Source organism: Myotis daubentonii, chromosome 5 (genome assembly GCF_963259705.1).
Source record: "Myotis daubentonii chromosome 5, mMyoDau2.1, whole genome shotgun sequence".
NCBI lineage: Eukaryota > Metazoa > Chordata > Mammalia > Chiroptera > Vespertilionidae > Myotis > Myotis daubentonii.
The window spans coordinates 11,191,069-11,212,226 of record NC_081844.1 but is presented as its reverse complement, the minus strand read 5'-3'; the positions used below and the strand labels follow the sequence as shown (position 1 = coordinate 11,212,226).

The 21,158-nt window shown below is 44.0% G+C and overlaps 2 pseudogenes; one reads left to right on the top strand and one right to left on the bottom strand.

Annotated features, from left to right (window-relative positions):
- Nucleotides 1-5,609: 5,609 nt before the first annotated feature.
- Nucleotides 5,610-21,158, bottom strand: part of LOC132234670 (small ribosomal subunit protein uS5-like) — a 29,451-nt pseudogene continuing 13,902 nt past the window's right edge.
- LOC132234088 (26S proteasome regulatory subunit 4-like) lies at nucleotides 18,924-20,426 on the top strand (annotated as a pseudogene).

Here is a 21,158-nt window from a genome sequence, read left to right as displayed (position 1 = left end):
CACAGGAGGGCGGAGAAGTGAGGACCCAGAACGCCTATCAGACCGGGATTTGCGCGGTCTTGGACTTGGCTCAGGACCCAGGTGTCTGGGCAGGAGACAAGATGTTCGGAAGCCCTGAATGAAAACCCCCAGTTCTAAGGACCACAGCTGCCGAATGTGAGGAGGACCACACATTCAGGTCAAGGCTCAACCGGCCTCTTCCGTCGTCCAGAGACCTTCTTCCTCATCAGGTGTGAAATGAGTGCAGCTGGGAGACAAAAGCATCCCCCTGCTTCCTGGTCACCAGTTCTGACCATGGAAGCCGATGGGGGTGTCTCCAGCCTGGAGCTGAGCCAAACTCGGGGACTGATTACACCCCAGGGCCTGCAGGGTAGGCTGCAGTACAAGGGTGGTGGGCAGGGCCCCTGTGAAAAGCACCCTAGTGGGTATACACAGGTGGCCCTGCTGCAGAGCTGGGTGGGCAGTGGGTCTGTGAGGAGAAATACCAACTGCTCCCTCTGGAGCAAACGCCTCTTCAGCTGAGTAATTCTTACTTCCCTGCTGGAGGATCTTCCCGGGGGCTCAACATTGGCCCACTTTATGGAGGAGGTGGTGGAGGGTCTAGGAGGCCAGTCATTTGCCTCTTTTTGGCCAGGAAAATTAACTTTTCTTAAATACTCTGAAGGAACGGGGACAATCCCCTCCCTAATGGCAGAGAGCCATGAGCAGAGGCCTAGGGGCCATCAGGAAAGATACTGGAGAAGTATCACCAGCTGAAGTGGGGGTCCTTCTGCAGTTGCTTTTGCATATCAAATCCCCCTCATCCCCAGGTGCTGCCTACAGTTTTCTGAACCTCTGGTGCCTCAAGGTCCCACCAGTTCAGGTGGCCTCCGAGAGAAGCAGCTAGGGACCATTCTCTCTCCTCCTCCCCAGGTCATGCAGCTCTTGGGGAGACGGGTGTCCTGTCTGCTGGGCCTGAACTCCTGTTATGCCGAGTTGCCTCTTGCTCTGGTCCAGAGCCACAATGGTTGCCAAGCAACTAGAGGTAGGTGGGGAGGAGGGAGGGGGAGATGTCTTGCCAGCCTGACCTGACTTCCAGGGACTTGGTTTACAGATTGTTCTGTGTGTTCCCAATATGGTTGGCCCTGGTCCCTTCTGCAAGTCCAGCTTTGAGGGGCTTCCATCCCCAGGCTAACCAGCTACCTTTGTGTTCCAGAGGGCAGCCACACTGATGGCCAGGGTGAGGGAACTCAGGCTACTGGCACTGGTCTCAGTCTTGGCCTCAGTTCTTATGCTTCTCCTGCTCTTACTGCATTTGTGGGGGCCAGGTGAGGCTGGGGCTGGGGTAGGGGTGGCTTCAGAAGGGAGAGTGGTGGGTCCTGAGGAGAGGATCTTATCCTATCCCAAGAACCTCTAGAAGCTGCTAAGCTCTATTCACCCCTTCCACAGAATTTTTTGGGGTACCTCTTACATACCAGCCCCTGGGGCGACGGCAGTAAGGAAGCATATATGTCCCTAACATGAAAGATGACAAGGATGTCACTGATCCTCACTGGACACCTATGTTGGGGCCACTTGCTATCTCATTCATTCTTCACTGAGCAAGCAGCACTTTCTATATGCCAGGCACTGAGCTTGTTGCTGGGTCAAGCAGTGAAAAAGACAGACAGTCCCAGTGTAGAGCAGACAAGACAAGCAGCAAAACAACAAAGCAACAAACTAGGACTGAAGGGTCCTGGGTTCGATTCCAGCCAAGGGCACATGCCCAAGTTGTGGGCTTGATCACCAGTAGGGGGTGTGCAGGAGGCAGCCGATCAATAATTCTCTCTCATCATTGTTGTTTCTATCTCTCTCCCTCTCCCTTCCTCCCTGAAATCAATAAAAATATATTTAAAAAAACAAAAATGAAGCAAGATGCTGTGAGGTTAGAATCACTGCCTCTAATCCTGAGTAACAGGGAGATGCTAGGGATGAACTTCCCTCCCCTCACCTCCCCTCCCCTCCTCCTCTTCCCTTCCCTTCCCTTCTCAGGTGTAATTGGAAGCTGCTGCAGATCGAGAGACAGGGCCAGCTTTTATTTTGTGTAATTGGCGGGGAGCTGAGGAAAGGGAGAAGAAAAACAGACCCACTTTAGACCTGCTAAGAGTGGGGAAACTATGGACATTCAAAGAGAAACACTCTAGGGCCAAGGGCAGAATCCTGGATCTGCCCAAAGAGCCGTGGCCATTGGGGCATGGAATCACAGCCATGATCCATGTTTTATGTTGGAGGGAGGTGCCCCCGCCAATCCCACCAAGCTGAATTTCTTTAAAGAGAGCGGTTTGAATTAACAATAACCCTAGAGCAGTGGTCGGCAAACCGCGGCTCTCGAGCCACATGCGGCTCTTTGCCCCCTTGAGTGTGGCTCTTCCCCAAAATACCATGTGCGGGCGCGCACATACAGTGCGATTGAAACTTCGTGGCCCATGCGCAGAAGTCGTTTTTCGGCCTGGGCGAGTCTATTTTGAAGAAGTGCGTTAGAAGAAGTGGGGGGTGTCGGTCCGGTGATGGGAGACACAGCGCAGGCGGGCCACGGGGAGACGCAGCGCGGGGGAGGTACATTGTTTTGAGGAGCGTTCGCTGAGGTCGACCCCTTCCAACTCTCCCATCCACACTCGTCTATCTGAAACAAGCATACAAGACGAGTGTGGATGGGAGAGTTGGAAGGGGTCGACCTCAGCGAACGTACCTCAATCAGATTGAGGACGTTTTTAGCAAAGGCCAGCTTAGGAGTCCCCTAATTAAGTTAATAACAATGTACCTACCTATATAGTTTAAGTTTAAAAAATTTGGCTCTCAAAAGAAATTTCAATCATTGTACTGTTGATATTGGCTCTGTTGACTAATGAGTTTGCTGACCACTGCCCTAGAGGATTGCTATTTATTCCCATGTTATAGGAAAAAAACAATCAACTGAGGCCCAGAGAGGTTAAGTTGCCTGACCAAGTAAGTGGGGTACAGATTCCAAGCTTAGGTCTGACTGCTTCATTCCACATATACATACTATTGAGTGCTGTATTAAACATGTCCTTTAAAAAATCTTAATAATGTAGCCCTGGCCAATGTGGCTCAGTTGGTTGGGTGTTGTCTGTGCACCCAAAGTTTGCCGATTTGACTCCAGGTCAGGGCACATGCCTGGGTTGCGGGCTTCATCCCCCATGGAGAGCATGCAGGAGGCAGCTGATCAATATTTCACTCTGGCATCAGTGTTTCTCTCCCCCGACCCCTTCCTCTCTCCCTAAAAATCAATTTCTTAAATTCTTTAAAATTTTTTTAATAATGTATTTTGTTTAACCCTATCTATCATGTTGAAATTATAATACAGGGGTGGGTAAAAGTAGGCTATAGTTGTGAGTACGCAATACTTTTTTCTTGTATTATTATTATTAATTAATTTATTATGTATTACTAACCTACTTTTGCCCACCCCTGTATTATCATTTCAACATGTAACCAAATAAAAATGACTGAGATATTTTCCTTTTTGCATAGTAAGTCTTCAAAACGTGGTTTTTGGTACACCTGCAACTCATTTCAAGTGCCAAATAGCCACATGTGGCTGGTGTTCACCTTACTGAACAGTGCAGTTCTAGCCACAGATAATGGTCAGCTCATAATTTTTTGTTGTTCCTTTTTTATTGACTGTTTTTTAAAATATGGTTTCATTAATTTTAGAGAGAGGGAGAGGGAGGGAGACCCTTTGATGTGAGAAACATCAATAGGCTACCTCCTGCGTGCACCATGAGCCTGCAACCTGGGCATGTGCCCCAACCAGGAGTCAACTGGTGATCCTTTCAGTATGAGGGGCAATGCTCAACCAACTGAGTCATACCTGCCACTGAAAGACTGTTTTTTATTATTTTTAAAATATATTTTTATTGATTTCATAGAGGAAGGAGAGGGAGAGAGAGATAGAAACATGAGTGATGAGAGAGAATCATTGATTGACTGCCTCCTGCATAGCCCACACTGGGGATCAAGCCCACAGCCTGGGCATGGGCCCTGATCAGGAATGTGCCCTGACCAGGAATAGAACCATGACCTCCTGCTTCATAGGCTGATGCTCAACCACTGAGCCACGCCAGCTGTGCAACTGTTTGGTTTTGTTTGTTTGTTTGTTTGTTTGTTTGTTTGTTTGTTTTAGAGCAGTTTAATTTTCCCAGCAAAATTGAGAGGAAGGACAGAGTTTCCATATACCCCATCTCCTACACTTACACAGCCTTCCCCATTATCAACATCCCCACCAGAGGGTATATTTGTTGCCACTGATAAACCTACACTGACACATCATCATCACCCAGAGTCTATCGTTTACATTACAGGTCACTCCTGGTGTTGTACATTCTGTGTACAGTACGTGTACCCATCGTTATTTCACTGCCCTATAAACTCTGTGCTCCAACATGTCTTTTTTAAAAATATATTTTTATGGAATTCAAAGAGGGAGAGAGAGAGATAGAAACATCGATGAGAGAGAATCATTGATTGGCTGCCTCCTGCATGCCCCCTACCAGGGATCAAGCCTGAAATCCAGGCATGTGTCTTGACCTGGAATTGAACTGGTGACTTTTTGGTACATGGGACGACACTCAAACAACTGAGCCACATTGGCCAGAGCAGCAAAATGTCTTTTTAAGGGCAACCATCTCCCGACAGGTTGACTTCACCATACTTGCATCATAATAAAATACACACACACACACACACACACACACACACACACACACGCACACACGCTAGGGGCCCAGTGCACAAAATTTGTGCACGGGGGGGGGTGTCCCTCAGCCCAGCCTGCCCCCTCTTACATACTGGGCGCCCTCAGGGGATGTCCTAGTGATGGCTTAGGCCCGCTCCCTGCTCTCCTTGGGGAGTGGGCCTAAGCCACAGTCTGGCCTCCCTTTGTGGGAGGTGACCGGGCTGATCAGGGGAAGGCACCAGCCCCATCACCCCGCTGCTGCAGCCACTGCCAGTCACCGCAGCCAGCAAGGTTTTTTCATCAACATGGACTCCAGTCCCTTCACCACAAAAGAATGACAACTTTATTTAGGCATTTTCAAGATGTGTCTTTCATATAATAATAATTTCTTTATTATTATTTTTTTATCCTCACATGAGGATATGTTTCCATTGATTTTTAGAGAATGTGAAAGAGAAAGGGAAAGAAAGAGAGAAACATCAAAGTGAGAGTAACACTTTGATTGATTGCCTCCTGCATGAGCCCTGACTTGGGTCCCGGCCAGGGAGGAGCCTGCAACCTAGGTACATGCCCTTCGTCAGAATTGAACCCAGACCCTGCCATCAGCAGGCCAAGGCATTATCCACTGAGTCAAACCGGCTAGGGCAGGATATGACATTTCTTAGCCCTCCAGCAGCGGACCTTCGTTTTTTTCACCAGGAGTGTGGTGAAAAACCCTAGATCACCTTTATTGGATTCTTATTACCCAAGTTACTAAGAATATTGCCAGTGGCATACGGGGAGCTTAGCCAATGAGCGGTCAGAAAAGGTGTTTCCTCTGTAGTTCACACCAATCGCCAGTTTGCCCCCCAGGCCCAGGCCTGACACCTCTGGCCCAGGCTTTAGTCCTGGGCAGGGGACCCCCATATCCCCCCGATCACTGGCTCCACCCTCGCCCAGGCCTGACACCTTGGCCAGCGCGTCGACCCCCATCACCCTCCGATCACCTGATCGGCCCCTTGCCCAGGCCTGACACCTTTGCCAGAGGTGTCAGGCCTGGGCAGGGGACCCCCTTCTTCCCTCGATCACTGGCTCTGCCCCCGCCCAGGCATGATGCCTCTGGCCCAGGCGTCAGGCCTGGGCAGGGGACCCCCAGACCCCTCCAATTGCCAGCTCCACCCCCCGCCCAGGCCTGACGCCTCTGCCAGAGGCGTCGACCTCCATTACCCTCCGATTTATGAATCAGCCCCCCGCCCAGGCCTGACGGCTCTGCCAGAGGCGTCGACCTCCATTACCCTCCGATTTATGAATCAGCCCCTTGCCCAGGCATGATGCCTCTGGCCCAGGTGTCAGGCCTGGGCAGGGGACCCCCATCTCCCTCCCGATCACCGGCTTCTGGGGCTTCTGGGGCCAGCCTGCGGCCCAACGGGCGGCAGGCAGGCGGCTTCTGGGGTCACACACGGGGGCCTGGATGGCGGCTCTCACGTTGGCGGTTGTGCTGTCCTGCCCTGCCTGCAGTATGCAAATTAGCCGCCATCTTTGTTGGCAGTTAATTTGCATATCATGCTGATTAGCCAATGGGAGGCGTAGTGAAGGTATGGTCAATTACCATGTTTGTCTATTATTAGATAGGATTTTAGCAGGCTTAATTCACTTTATTTTTCTTGTATAAAATTATGTGGTGGTCACAGCTGGAGCCTGGGCCCTCTGCACAGAAACTCTGGTGTGGGTCTTTACAAGATGGTTAATGAATTCCTGATAGGGAGACTTGGTGAACATAGTCTCTCTTTCCAGAGATCTGGGGTGAGATAGCTATAGGTCTTAGAGATGGCATCGAAGGTGGCCTTGGCAAAGTTGCCCAGGGTGGCAGTGCAGTCCCTGGCCAAGGTATAGCAGTCGTCAATACCAGCCATCATCAGCAACTTCTTAGGCACAGGGGCTAAGACAATGCCAGTACCCCTGGGGGCAGGGATGAGATGACAGCGGCCAGTCACCTTGCAGGAACAGTGTGGGGCTTGCCGATCTTGTTTCTCGGGAACAATAGAGAGCTTGGCCAGGATAATGGTGCCACAGATGGCAGTGGCTACTTCCTTTGAGCACTTAACACCCAGACCAACATGTCCATTGTAGTCCCCAATGGCGACAAATGCCTTGAACCAGGTCCTCTAGCCAGCACGTGTCTGCTTTTGCACAGGCATAATCTTCAAGACCTCATCCTTGAGGGATGCCCCCAAGAAAAAGTCAATGATCTCAGATTCCTTGATGGGCAAGGAGAATAGATAGATTTCCTCTAGGGATGTGATCGTCATGTCCTTGACCAGACGGCCCAGCTTGGTGATGGGGATCCACTCCTTGTCCTCGGCCTTGTCCTCGGCCTTGCTTCCATGAGCTCTGTGGCCTCAGCCCCTGCCCCAACCTGGCCGCGACCCCGGCCCCGCTTCACAATGGGGCTTGAAACCAGTGTGTGGGGGGGGAGGCGATATTCATAGGATGTTGCAAGACTGCATGGTCAGTGTTCTAGAGGAACATCTATACAGAGGCTGTGGGGTACAAAGGGCACCTCACCTGGTCTCTGGAGGAAACAACCACTGAAGACCTGAAAGACATGCAGGTGTCAGTCAGAGGCCAGATCAGCTGAGGATGTCCAAGGGACCTACAGGATGGCCGAGGTGGGATACTGAAAGATGGAAGGGGGACAGGTTACCCAGGGCCTCACATGTGGAACTAAGAAGGGTGACCTTTATCAAGGGCACTAGGGAGCTGCTGAAGGATTTAGCCAAGGGAGAGTAGTAGTCAGGTCTATGTTATAGCTCTGCCAAGGTCATGTGGAAGATGCACTGGAGGGCCATCAGCTCAGGCAAAAGAACATTCAACAATCAACAGTCTCTCTTCCCCGGAGGGCTACAGGGAAGTCCCTTTCCCAGTTCTTTTCCGGCCCTACATCAGCGAGAAATAATTCAGGAAACATTTACTGAGGTCTACTATATGCCAGGTTGGGTAGCCATTTTTATTTTTCTAACAAAGGGGTTATAGTAGCAACTGATGAATGCTGAGAGGACAGAAAACAGAGACCTAGAAGAGAGATAAAAAAATAACTAAGATTAGAAATCAAAGTGGGAACATAACTACCGTCCTTATAGAAATAAATAAAAAGGATTTTAAGAGAATATTGTGAACAATTTTATGCTAACAAATCAGATAATCTATATGAAAGGGGCAAATTGCTAGAAACAAGCTATCAAAACTGACTGGAGAAGAAATAGAAAATCCGAAAAGACCTATGACACATAAGGAGATTGAAGCAGTAATCAAAAATCGTACAACAAAGAAAAGACCAGAATCAGATGGCTTCATTATCAAACATTCCAATAAAAATATAGAAGAGATGGAACACATCTTAGCTCATTCTTTCTAGGAGGTCAGCATTATTCTGATACCAAAGCCAGACACTTACACACACACACACACACACACACACACACACACACACACACACTATTAGAGCTTATGAAATCAGCAGTTTTACTATATACGATTAAACAAAAAATAGTTGCATTTCCATAAAACAGCAATGAGCAATCTAAAAAGGAAATTTAAAAACAATTCCATTTACAATAGCATCAAAAATAATAAAATACAGCCCTGGCCAATGTGGATCAGTTGGTTTAGCATCATCCCATGCACCAATAGGTGTCAGGCTCAATTCCAGGTGAGGGCACATACTCAGGTTGCAGGTTCAATCCCTGGTTGGGATATCTCTCTCTCCAACTCCTCTCCTTCTCTTCCTCCTCCTTCTCCTCCTCCTCCTTCCTCTCTTAAAAACAATTTAAAAATTTTAAATATAATGATACATATGCATGCTAAATAACATGGTGCTAAACAATGAATGGGTTAACAATGAGATCAAGGAAGAAATAGAAAGACATCTTGAGAACACAACAATCCAAAATCTGTGGGACACAGAAAAAACATTCCTAAGAAGGAAATTCAGAGCATTACAGTTCTATCCCAAGAAACAAGAAAAAGCTCAAGTAAACAATCTAACTTTACACTGAAAGGAACTTGAAAAAGAACAACAAAGTCCAAAGTGAGTAGAAGGAAGGACATAATAAAGATCAGAGCAGAAATAAATGAAATGGAGTCTAAAAAAATCCAAAAAAATCAATGAAACCAAGAGCTGTTTCTTTGCAAAAATAAACAAGATTGACAAACTTTCGTCCAGACTCATCAAGAAAAAGAGAGGACACATATAAATAAAATCAGAAATGAAAGAGGAGACGGAACTGATACAAAATAAAATAAAATACAATACAATACAATACAATACAAAGCATTGTAAGAAAATATTACGAACAATTACATTCCAACAAATTGGACAATCTGGAAGAAATGGATAAATTCCTAGAAACATACAACCTTCCAAAACTAAATGAGGAAGAATCAGAGCATCTGAATACACAAATTACAACTAGATTGAAGAAATAATAAAATTTTTTTAAAAAAACCTTCTACAAACAAAAGCCCTGCACCAGATGGCTTCACAGGTGAATTTTACCAAACTTAAAAGAACTAACACCTATTCTTCTCAAATGATTCCAAAAAATTCAAGAGGAGGAAAGACATTTATGAGTTCAGCATTATCCTAATTCCAAAACCAGACAAAGACACTACAAAGAAAGAAAATTATAGGCCAATATCCCTGATGAACATAGATGCTAAAATCCTCAACAAAATATTACCAAACTGAATCCAGCAATATATTAAAAAGATCACACACCATGATCAAGTGGGGTTTATTCTGGGGGTGCAAGGTTGGTACAATATCTGCAAAACAATAAACGTGATATATCACATAAACAAGTTGAGGGATTAAAACTACATGATCATTATCAATAGATGCAGAAAAAGCATTTGATAAAATCCAGCACATATTTATGATAAAAACTCTCAGCAATGTGGGACTAGAGCAGCGGTTCTCAACTTGTGGGTCGCGACCCCTTTGGGGGTCGAACGACTCTTTCACAGGGGTCGCCTAAATACATCCTGCATATCAGATATTTACATTACGATTCATAACAGTAGCAAAATTACAGTTATGAAGTAGCAACGAAAATAATTTTATGGTTGGGATTCACCACAACATGAGGAACTGTATTAAAGGGTCGAGGCATTAGGAAGGTTGAGAACCACTGGACTAGAGGGAACATACCTCAATGTAATAAAGGCCATATATGACAAATCCACAGCCAACATCATACTCAATGGGCAAAAACTACAAGTGTCCCCCTTAAGACTAGGAATAAGACAGGGATGTCTGCTTTCACCACTCTTATTCAACATAGTACTGGGAGTCCTAGCCACAGCAATTGGACAAAAAGAAGAAATAAAAGGCATTCAAATTGGAAAGGAAGAAGTAAAAATGGTCATATTTGCAGATGACATGATATTGTATATAGAGAACCCTAAAGAATCCACCAAAAACTACTAGAACTGATAAATGAATTCAGTCAAGTACAGAACACAAAATAAATATCCAGAAATCAGATGCACTTTTTAAAAAAATCCTCACCCGAGGATATTTTTCCACTGATTTTCATAGAGAGTGGAAGACAGAGAGAAATACTGATGAGAGAGAAACACATAAATTTGTTGCCTTCTGCATGAGCCCTAACCAGGGCCCGATATGGGGAGGAGCCTGCAACCAAGGTACATGCCCTTAACCGAAATCGAACCCAGGACTCTTCAGTCCGCAGGCCAATGTTCTATCCACTGAGCCAAATTATCTAGGGCTCAGTTGCATTTTTACACACCAATAATGAGAAACTAAAACTAAATACACAATCCCATTTACAATTGTTTCAAAAAGAATAAAATACCTAGAAATGAATTTAACCAATGATGTAAAAAAAATGTTCTTAGAAAATTATAAGACACTGAAGAAAGAAACTGAGTAAGATAAAAATAAGTGGAAACATATACGGTGTTCGTGGATAGGAAGAATTAACATTAAAATGTCCATACTATCCAAAGCAATCTACATAATCAACACAATTCATATCAAGGTACCAATGGCATATTTCACAGAACTAGAACAGATCTTTCAAAAATTTACATGTAACCACAAAAGACCCCAAATCGCAACAGCAGTCCTTTTTAAAAAATATATGTTTTTATTGATTTTAGAGAGAGAGGAAGGAAGAGGGATAGATAGAAATCAATGAGAGAGAGACATATCCTGTGCACCCTGCACTGAGGATAGAGCTTGCAACCAGGGCACGTGCCCTGACAGGGAATTGAACCAGGGACCTCTTGGTTCATGGGTAATGCTCAGCGACTGAGCAACACTGGCCAGGCACCAACAGCAGTCTTGAGAAAGAAGAACAAAGTTGGAGGAATCATGCTGCCTGATATCAAACTATACTACAAGGACACAGTAATCAAAACAGCATGGTACTGGCATAAAAACAGACATATAGACCAAGGAACAGACTAGAGAGCCCAGAAATAAACCACGCCTTTACAGTCCATTAATATTAGATAGAGGGGGCAAAAACATACAATGGACTAAAGACAGTCTCTTCAATAAATGGTGTGGGGGAAACTGGACAGATACATGCAAAAAAATGAAACTAGACCATCGTCTTACACTGCACACAAGAATAAACTCATAAAAATCCTAGAAGAAAATGCAGTAAAATCTCGGACATTTTCTGTAGCAGTATTTTCTGATATATCTCCTCAGGCCAGGGAAACAAAATAAAAAATGTAAAAATGGGACTCATAAACTAAAGAGTTTCTGCACAGCAAAGGAAATCATCAACGAAATTGAAAGACAACCCACTGAATGATACGTCTGATAAGAGGTTAATATCCAAAATTCATAAAGAACTTACAAAACACAACACCAAAAAACTCAAACAATGCAATTAAAAAATGGACGAAGGACATGAATAGACACTTCTCCAAAGAGGACATACAGATGGCCAATAGACATATGAAAAGATGCTCACTAATCATTAAATACAAATCAAAACCACAATTAGATATCACATCACACCTGTCAGAATGGTTATCATCAATAAATTAACAAGCATTTGTGAGGATGTGGAGAAAAGGGAACCCTTTTGCAGTATTGGTGGGAATGCAGATTGGTGTGGCCACTGTGGGAAACAGTATGGAGTTACCTCAAAAAATTAACATGGAACTGCCTTATGACCCAGCGATTCCACCTGGGAATTTATCCAAAGAAACCTGAAACACTAATTTAAAAGAATATATGTATCCCTATGTTCATTGCAATGATATTTGCAATAACCAAGATCTGGAAGCAGCCCAAGTGTCCATCAGTAGATGAGTGGATACAAAAGCTGTGGTACATTTATACAATGGATACCGTTCTGCTGTAAAAAGGAAGAAAATGTTACCCTTTGCAACAGCATGGATGGACCTGGAGAACATTATGCTAAGTGAAATAAGACAGTCAAAGAAAGACTAGTACCATATGATTTCACTCATATGTGGAATTTATTGAACAAATTGAACTACCAAGCAAAATAGAGACAGACTCAGAGAGCAGGCAGACAGCGCTAGTGGTGGTGGGCTTGTTGGAGGGGTGGTGCGGGGGAGGGGATTGAGTAAAAAAGAAAAAAAAAAGAGAGAGAGAGATAGAACTCATAGACATGGACAACAATGTGGTGATTGGGAGGGTGGAGGTGGAAGAGGGTATAGCAGGGATAAACAGTGATGGAAAAAATAAAATAAGTTAAAAACAAAAAATAAAAAAAAACAATAATAAAGTACATAGTAATAAATGTTAACTAAGGAAATGTAAAACTTACAGACTAAAAACTATAAAACATTGCTGGAAAGAATTCAAGAAAAGCTAAATAAATGGAAAGACAATCCATGTTAATAGATTGGAAGACTTAACATTGGTAAGACAGCAATACTGCCCTGGCTGGTGTGGTTCAGTTGGTTGAGCGTTGTTCCATGCACCGAAAGGTTGCCGGTTTGATTCCAGGTCAGGACACCTACCCAGGTTGTGGGTTTGAGACACCAATCCACCTCTCTCTCTCTCTCTCTCTCTCTCTCTCTCTCCTCTCTCTCCTCTCTCTCTTTCCCTCTCTCCCTCTCTCTCTGTCCCTCCCTCCCCCTTCCTCTCTCTCAAATCAATAAAAACACATTTTTAAAAAAAAAGATGGTAATACTCCCCAAAGTGATCTATAGATTGATTCAATGAAATTCCTATCAGAATACCAATTACCTTTTTTGCAGAAATGGAAATGCAGATCCTAAAATTCATATAAACTTACAGGGAACCCTCAATAGCCAATCAAACAGGAGCCCATGCTAACTAAGAGTGGGACCAGCCCTTTTCCTCCTTCAGAGCCACAGTGAAGGCCTGCCCAGCCCGGCAGGGCTTTTGTCAGAAACAGCAGCTCCCTCTGGCTGCCACAATTGGATATGTCCTCCCTCAAAGCAGGCCCAGCCAGGCACTGCCCCTCACTCAATCAGCCCGAGTCCTCATGTCTCCACCTCACCAGATTCTTCTTCACAGGATTATCAAGGTCAAATCCAAGGGTATTCAACTCTTTAAGAAATTCTGGGGGGGAAAAAGAAAAAAAAAGAAATTCTGTGCAGAATCTTTCATACCCCGCAACAGAAAACAAATGAAAATATAGTTGACCTTTGAATAACACAGGGGTTAGGGTGGAAACTCCCCTCCCCCGCTGATGCAGTAAAAAATTTGCATATAGCCCTGGCCAGTGCTGCTCGGTGAAGAGAGCCTCAGCCCTTGAATCAAAGGGTCGTGGGTTTGATTCCCAGTCAAGGGCACATACCTGGGGTACAGGTTTGTGTTAGGTCGGAGAGAGCCCAGGATCAGACACATGCAGACATATGATGAGACAATGGACTTCCCCTGGAATTTCTCACAGATGAACGTGCCAGACACAGATACCGGCTTCTTCTCCCTGAATCCACAACGACCCCCACACAGATACTGACCCATTCCTGAATACCTGGCTGACCCCTGAAGCTGAAACTTCCTCAACTGAATACCTCAGCTCATGTCCCGCCCCTTACCCAACTGCAGTATAAAAAAAGCGCCCCCCTCCCTGTTGGTGTGAATCCACGTGCCCTGTCCTTGGGGTACGTGGGTCTCCCGGGGACGCAGAAATAAACCTTTTCCTTTCCTTTCTTTTCTGATTCACTGGACTCTCTATTTCTTGCGCCGCCTCCTGAGCCACCTAACCTAACAGTTTGATCTCCTTTGATCCCCATATGCAAGAGGCAACCAATAGATGTGTCTCTCTCACATCGCTGTTTCTCTCTTCCCTTCCTCCCTTCCTCTCTCTCTAAAAAATATCCTCATGTGAGGATTAACAACAAAAATCTGCATGTAATTTTTGACTCCACCAAAATTTAACTGCAGTGACCCCTCAGTATCCACAGAGGATTGGCTCTAGGACACCCCTCAGATACCAAAATCCTCTCATGCTTAAGTCCCTCATATAAAATGGCATAGAACAATGTATACAGTTGGCTCTCTGCATCCATGGATTCCCCACTGTGGATCAAAACTACTGTTTTTAATGTGCAGTTGGTTGAATCAGCGAATGTGAAACCTAGGGACACGGAGGACCAATTGTATATTTATTGAACAAAAACCACATAAGTGGACCCACACAGTTCAAACCCATTGTTCAAGGGTAAACTGTAAATAGAGCTGTGTGGTTCAACCAGGACCTGGGGGCTTGAAAGCACTCCCACCTCATCATCCCCATCCACTCCAGATACGTGGAAACCCTTGGGCCTCTGAAAATACTTTGAAAACCGTCTGTTTAGAGAGAAAAGTAAAACCACAGAACTTGGATTTTTCTATTTTCTTCTTGAATCAGTTTTGGTAGTTTGTTTCTCTGAATTTGTTAACTTCATATAGGTTATCTAATTTGTTGCCATACAATTGTTCATAGTTACTCTTATAAACCTTTGTATTTCTGTAAGGTATTGGTTTTTTCTTTCTCAGTCTAGGTAAAGCTGTCAATTTTATTAATCTTCAAAACACCAACTGTTGGTTTTTTGATGCTCTGTATTATTTTTCTATTCTCTATTCCACTTATTTCCACTAAAATTTTTATTATTTCCTTCTTGGTGGTAGCTTTAGGTTTAGCTTACTCTTCTTTGTTTAGTTCCTTAAGGTAGATCTTCCTTCTTTTTTAATGTAGGCATTTACAACTATAAATTTCTCTCTGAACACTACTTTTGCTGCATCCCATAGATTTTTATATGTTGTGTTTTTGTTTTTATTCATCTCAAGGTATTTTAAAATTTCCTTTTTGATTTCTTCTTTGACCCATACATCCATTGGTTATTTAAGAGTATGCTGTTTTCCAGTTTTCCCTCTGTGATTGATTTATAGCTTCATTCCATTTTGTTCAGAGAAGATACCTTACATGATTTCAATCTTTTGAAATCTATTGAGATTTGTTCTGTGGCCTAGCATGTGGTCTATACTGGGGAATGTATTATATGCATTTGAGAAAAATGTGTATTCTACTGTTATTGGGTAAATTTTTTTTAATATCAGTTAAGTTACAGCAATATTGAAAGTGGAATATTAAAGTCTCCAACTATATTGTAGAACTGTCAATTATGCCAGTGTTTGATTTACATATTTTGGGGCTCTGTAGTTTATTTAGTACATATATGTTTGTAATTAGTATATCCTCTAGATAGATTGACCCTTTATCCTTCATTGTTTCTTTTAACAACTTTTAACTTTAAATCTTTTTTTGTCTGATATTAGTATAGCTATTCCAGCTCTTTTTTCGTTAATATTTGCATAGAATATATTTTCCTGCCAGGGGAGGGGAGCAGGGGATGGGTAGAGGTAGGCAAAGGTGGGGGGGAAATGGAGGACATCTGTAATAGTGTCAACAATAAAAAGATATTCTTTTCCCACTCTTTCGTTTCAAACTTTTTGGATCTAAAATGAGTCCCTTTTAGACCTGGAGAGTATCATGCTAAGTGAAATAAGTCAGTCAGAGAAAGACAAGTATCACATGATCTCACTCATATATGGAATCTAAGTAATAAAATAAACTGATTAATGGAGTCGATCCAGAGACATGGAAGCATGGAACAGAGTGCGGAATCTTGGAGGGAAGGCAGGGGAAGATGGGTGAGTGGGAGGTAATCAACCAAAGACCTTGTATGCATATATGTATAACCCATGGACACAAACAATAGGGTGGTGAAGGCCTAGGGTGGGGGGTTAGGGGTGAGCTGAAGGGGGTCAATGGGGGGGAAAGGGGGACATATGTAATACTTTCAATAATAAAGAATTATTAATAAAACTAGAGGCCCGGTGCACAAAAATTTGTGCACTTGGGTGGGGGGAAATCCCTCAGCCCGGCCTGTGCCCTCTCACAGTCTGGGACCCCTCAGGGGATGACCACTTGCTGGCTTAGGCCTGCTCCCCAGGGAATTGGGCCTAAGATGGCAATCAGACATCCCTCTGGCAGCCCGGCAGCCCTCGGGGGATGTCCACTTGCCAGCGGGGAACAGGCAAAACTGCAGTCGGACATCCTTAGCACTGCTGAGGAGGCAGGAGAGGCTCCCACCACCACTGCTGTACTGGCAGCCATCAGCCTGGCTTGTGGCTGAGCAGAGCTCCTCCCATGTGAGAGTGCCCTGACCACCAAAGGGCAGCTCCTGCATTAAGCGTCTGCCCCCTGGTGGTCAGTGTGTGTCATAGTGACCAGTCATTCCCAGTCCTTCTGCTGTTAGGGTCAGTTTGCATATTACCCTTTTACTATATAGGATAGAGGCCTGGTGCACGGGTGGGTGCCCGCTTGTTTGCCCTGAAGGGTGTTCCGGATCAGGGTGGGGGTCCTGCTTGGGTGCCTGGCCAGCCTGGATGACGGGATGATGGCTGTTTGCAGCTGGTCACACCCCCTTCAGGGTGGGGGTCCCCACTGGGGTGCCTGGCCAGCCTGGGTGAGGGCCTGAGGGCCGTTTTCAGGCTGGAGGGCGACTGAAGCTCCCAACCTCTCCTTTTTTTCTTTTTTTTTTATTCTGGGATTTATTTACCTTCTATAGCTGTCACTGGAGCTGAGAGCCGGCTCCAGCTGTGAGGGCTCAAAGCAGGTTTCTGGGTCTGTTTGGCCTCTATAATTGAAACTCTGTTGCCATCACAGCAGCTCTAAGCTCTAAGGCCGAAGCTGGCTGAAAGCAGGTCTCTGGAGCTTGTTTAGCTTCTATAATTGAAACATTGTTTCTTAGAGTGTAGCTTAGAGCAGGCCGGCAGGCCGGAACGTTGGCTTCCTCCGTCACTGGAGCAAGCAAGCCTCCTGTTTGCTTTAGCTGCTTGGCTGCCGGCTGCCATCTTGGTTGGCAGTTAATTTGCATATCCTGCTGATTAGCCAATAGGAAGTGTGTCAGGGGTATGGTCAATTTGCATGTTTCTCTTTTATTAGATAGGATAAGTTCCTTTTAGACAGCATATAGTTGTCACATTTTTTACCCATTCTGTCAGTCTCTGCTTTAAACTTATTTGGAGAGTTTAATCCTTTTACACTTAAAGTAATTACGATAAGGAAAAACTTACTTCTTACTACTTGTTTTAAAGGAATATCTTATACCTTTATTGTTTCTCAATTTGTCCACTACCACCTTCTTTTGTGTTTACTTGATTTTTTAAAAAATATATGTTTTTATTGATTTTAGAGAGAGGAAGGGAGAGGGATAGAGAGATAGAAACATCGATGAGAGAGAAACATCTATGGGTTGCCTCTTGCACATCCTCTACTAGGGATTGAGCTTGCAACCCGTGCATGTGCCCTGACTGGGAATCAAACCAGCAACCTCTTGGTTCATGGGTTGATGCTCAACTACTGAGCCACACTGGCCGGGCCGTTTGATTTTTTAGTGTACTATTTGATCCCCTTATTGTTTCCTTTTCTGTATATTTTTAGTTATTTTTTTACTGGTTACCTGGGGATTACAGTTAATGTCTTCAATTTGTAACAATCTAGTTTGAATTAATACCTACTTAACTTCAATAGTATATAAACTCTGCTCATATACAGCTTCATTCCTTCTTCTTTGTGTTATCACAAATTACATCCTTATATGTTGTATTACCATTAAAATAGCTCTATAATTATTGTTCCATGCCTTGTCTTTTCAATCATATAGGGAAAAAAGAGGAGTTACAAACCAGCAATACAATAATACTGTCTTTTGTACTTACTTATGTAGTTACCTTTACCAGTGTTCTTTATTTCTTCATATGGCTTTGAGTTGCTATCTAGTATCCTTTCATTTCTCCTAAAAAAAAGAAAGACACCTCTTAGCATTTCTTGTAGGGAAGGTCTACTAGCCACAAACTCTCTTAACTTTCGTTTATCTGAGAATATCTAAGCTTCATTTTTGCACATCTGTTTTACCAGATACAGAACTCCTGGTTGACGTTTTTTTTCTTTCAGCACTTTAAATATCATTCAGTGTTTGCTGGCCTCCATGATATCTGATAAAAAATTGGCTGTTAATCTTTTTGGAGATCTCTTGTTTGTGATGAGTTACTTCTCTCTTGCTGCTTTTAAGATTGTCTTTATCTTACAATCTGATTATAATGTTTCTTTGAGTTATCCTGCTTAGAGTTTGTTGAGCTTCTTGGATGTATAGACCCATGACTGTTATCTGGGAAGTTTTCAGCTATTATTTTTTCAAATAGTTTTTCTCTTTGCCTCTTATTCATCTGGGACTCCCATTACCTGTATGTTTTACACTTGATAGTATCCCAAAGGAGTCTCATGTTCTGGCATGTATCTTCATTGTTTTTCTTTTGACTTCTCAAATTGGATAATTTTAATTGACTTTACTGCAAGGTAAGCATATTTGAAATTGGCTAGTGTGAATAATTTTAGCAGGCTCTGGGGCATAGGTGCTGTCCCTAATTGCCTGATACCTGGCCCTGGGGTGAGTAGGGCAAGGGGATATTGCCTCCTGGAGTGTGAGAGCCTAATAAAGAAGGTGGTTGGAGTGTGAGTTCTAGAGTGTGAACTCTGGATTGGTTGTTTGAAAAGCCCAGTCCCAGGAGAGTCATTTGCTATCTCTAGGAATTAACTAGCCTTGGGGCAGTCAGTCCCAGATCAGCAAGGCCTCAAGATGTTGAAGAAACATAAAATACTGAAAGTAAAAAACACGATTGAGCAGCTGAGTCAAGATGGACCAACGTCAGAGTGATGGTCATGGTCTTCGAGGTGGCAAGAAAGATGACAGGACAATAAAAACACACACGAACCTCCTGCCCTAGCTGGTGTGGCTCAGTTGATTGGAGCACCGTCCTGTATACCAAGAAGTTGCAGATTTGATCCCCAGTTGGGGCACATATGGAAGTCAGCCAATTGATGTTCTCTCTCTCTCTCTCTCTCTCTCTCTCTCTCTCTCTCCTTTCCCCTCTCTCTAAAATCAATAAGCATATCTTCCAGTGAAGATTTAAAAAATAATAACCTCCCGTACCAACTAGTAGGGTAAAAGAAGAAAACAAAGGGACCAGATGCTGCCAGCAAACTGCCACTGGTGATACCTCACATTCAGTGCTGGTTAAAATTATTTAAGTTAGAATTAAACACTATCTTCTCATGGAGGAAGAATTCATTAGAAATCAAGAACAAAGGAAGCATTTAGAAGAAGAGCAAGAGGAGGAAAGAGCAAAGATAGATGATCTGAGGGGGACCCCAATGTCAGTTGGAACTTTAGAAGAGATCATAGATGACAATCACACCATACTGTCTACATCTGTGGGCTCAGAACACTACATTAACATTCTTCCATTTGTAGACAAGGATCTGCTGAAACCGGGCTGCTCTGTCTTGTTGAACCACAAGGTGCCTGCCATGATAGGGGTGCTGATGGATCACACAGATCCCTTGGTCACAGTGATGAAGGTGGAAAAGGCCCTGATGATGACATTTGGTTGAACAACCAAATCCAGGAAATTAAGAAATCTGGAACTTCCTTTCACTCACCCTGAATATTATGAAGAGATGGGTTTAAAGCCCCCTTCGGGGATCATTCTCTATGGTCCACCTGGCACAGGCAAAACCTTATTAGCCAAAGCAGTAGCAAACCAAATCTCGGCCACTTTCTTGAGTGAGGCTGGCTCTGAACTTATTTAGAACTATGTAGGCAATGGGCCTAACTCATTTTGAAATTGTTTAGAGTTGCTGAATGCACCATCCACTGTTGTTTATTGATGAAATTGATGCCACTGGGACAAAAAGCTATGACTCAAATTCTAGTGGTGAGAGAGAAATTCAGCATACAGTGTTGGAATAGTTGGAACTGTTGGAGAGTTGGGTGGATTTGATGTAAGGGGAGATGTAAAAGTTTTCATGGCCACAAACCAAATAAAAACTTTTGATCCAGCACTTATCAGACCAGGCCATATTGACAGGAAGATCGAGTTCCCCCACCCAGTGAAAAGAACAAGAAGCGCATCTTTTAGATCTGAACAGGCAGAATGATGCTGGCTGATGATGTAACACTGGACAACTTCATCATGGCTAAATACAACTTCTCTGGTGCTGACATCAAGGCAATCTGTACAAAAGCTGGTCTGATGGCCTTGAAAGACAGAATAAAAGTAACAAATGAAGACTTCAAAAAAATCTAAAGAAAATGTTCTGTATAAAAAACAAGAACCCTTGAGGGGCTCTATCTCTAGCAAACCACAGTTGCCTTCAAGGAAATGGTTGGGAGCACTTTGACCCCTTGGAGGTTGGAGAATACGGGTGGGGAAGTTGCCCAGAGGAACCAACGTTACTGTTGATCATTAGCAAAATATCCTGTATACTATGTACCTTTCTCAGCATGATGTGTAGAATGCCCATCATGCAGTGCTCTCTTCTCATTAAAGTGTGCTCTTTCTAAAAACACACACACACACACACAAAAAATTACAAAGACGCAAACATGATTAATATGCTCATCAGCACTCTTCTCTCACCACGCATCTCTTTTCCCTGTTTCCACAGTCACCCCTTTTGGCAATGGATAAATGCCAAGAACAGCTCTCAAGTCTCCCCAACCCCAAGAAACCCAGAATCTCTGATCCCTTCTTGCCTTACTCCCCGCCCCTCTTTCCCTGTCACCTCCCACTCCTGAACTCCTGCACTGGCTCCAGATTGAAACCTAACAGCAGCCCGTCACCTCAGCCTCCCTAGCATTCCTTCCATTAGGCTCTCTCCTCCACTGTTTCAGAGATACAGCCCCTTTCTGTCCTGTTCCCTCTACACACACACTTTTCATCATCTGTGAGACAAGGACATTTTTTCAAGGTTCAGTTCCTGATCCCTTTCTCTTGGATCAGGCAGAGACCACACAAAACCTCCTGTGGTATTTTAGCCACTGGTGAAAGGTTTGAAGATGCTTCATATATTGTATCCATTTGACAGTG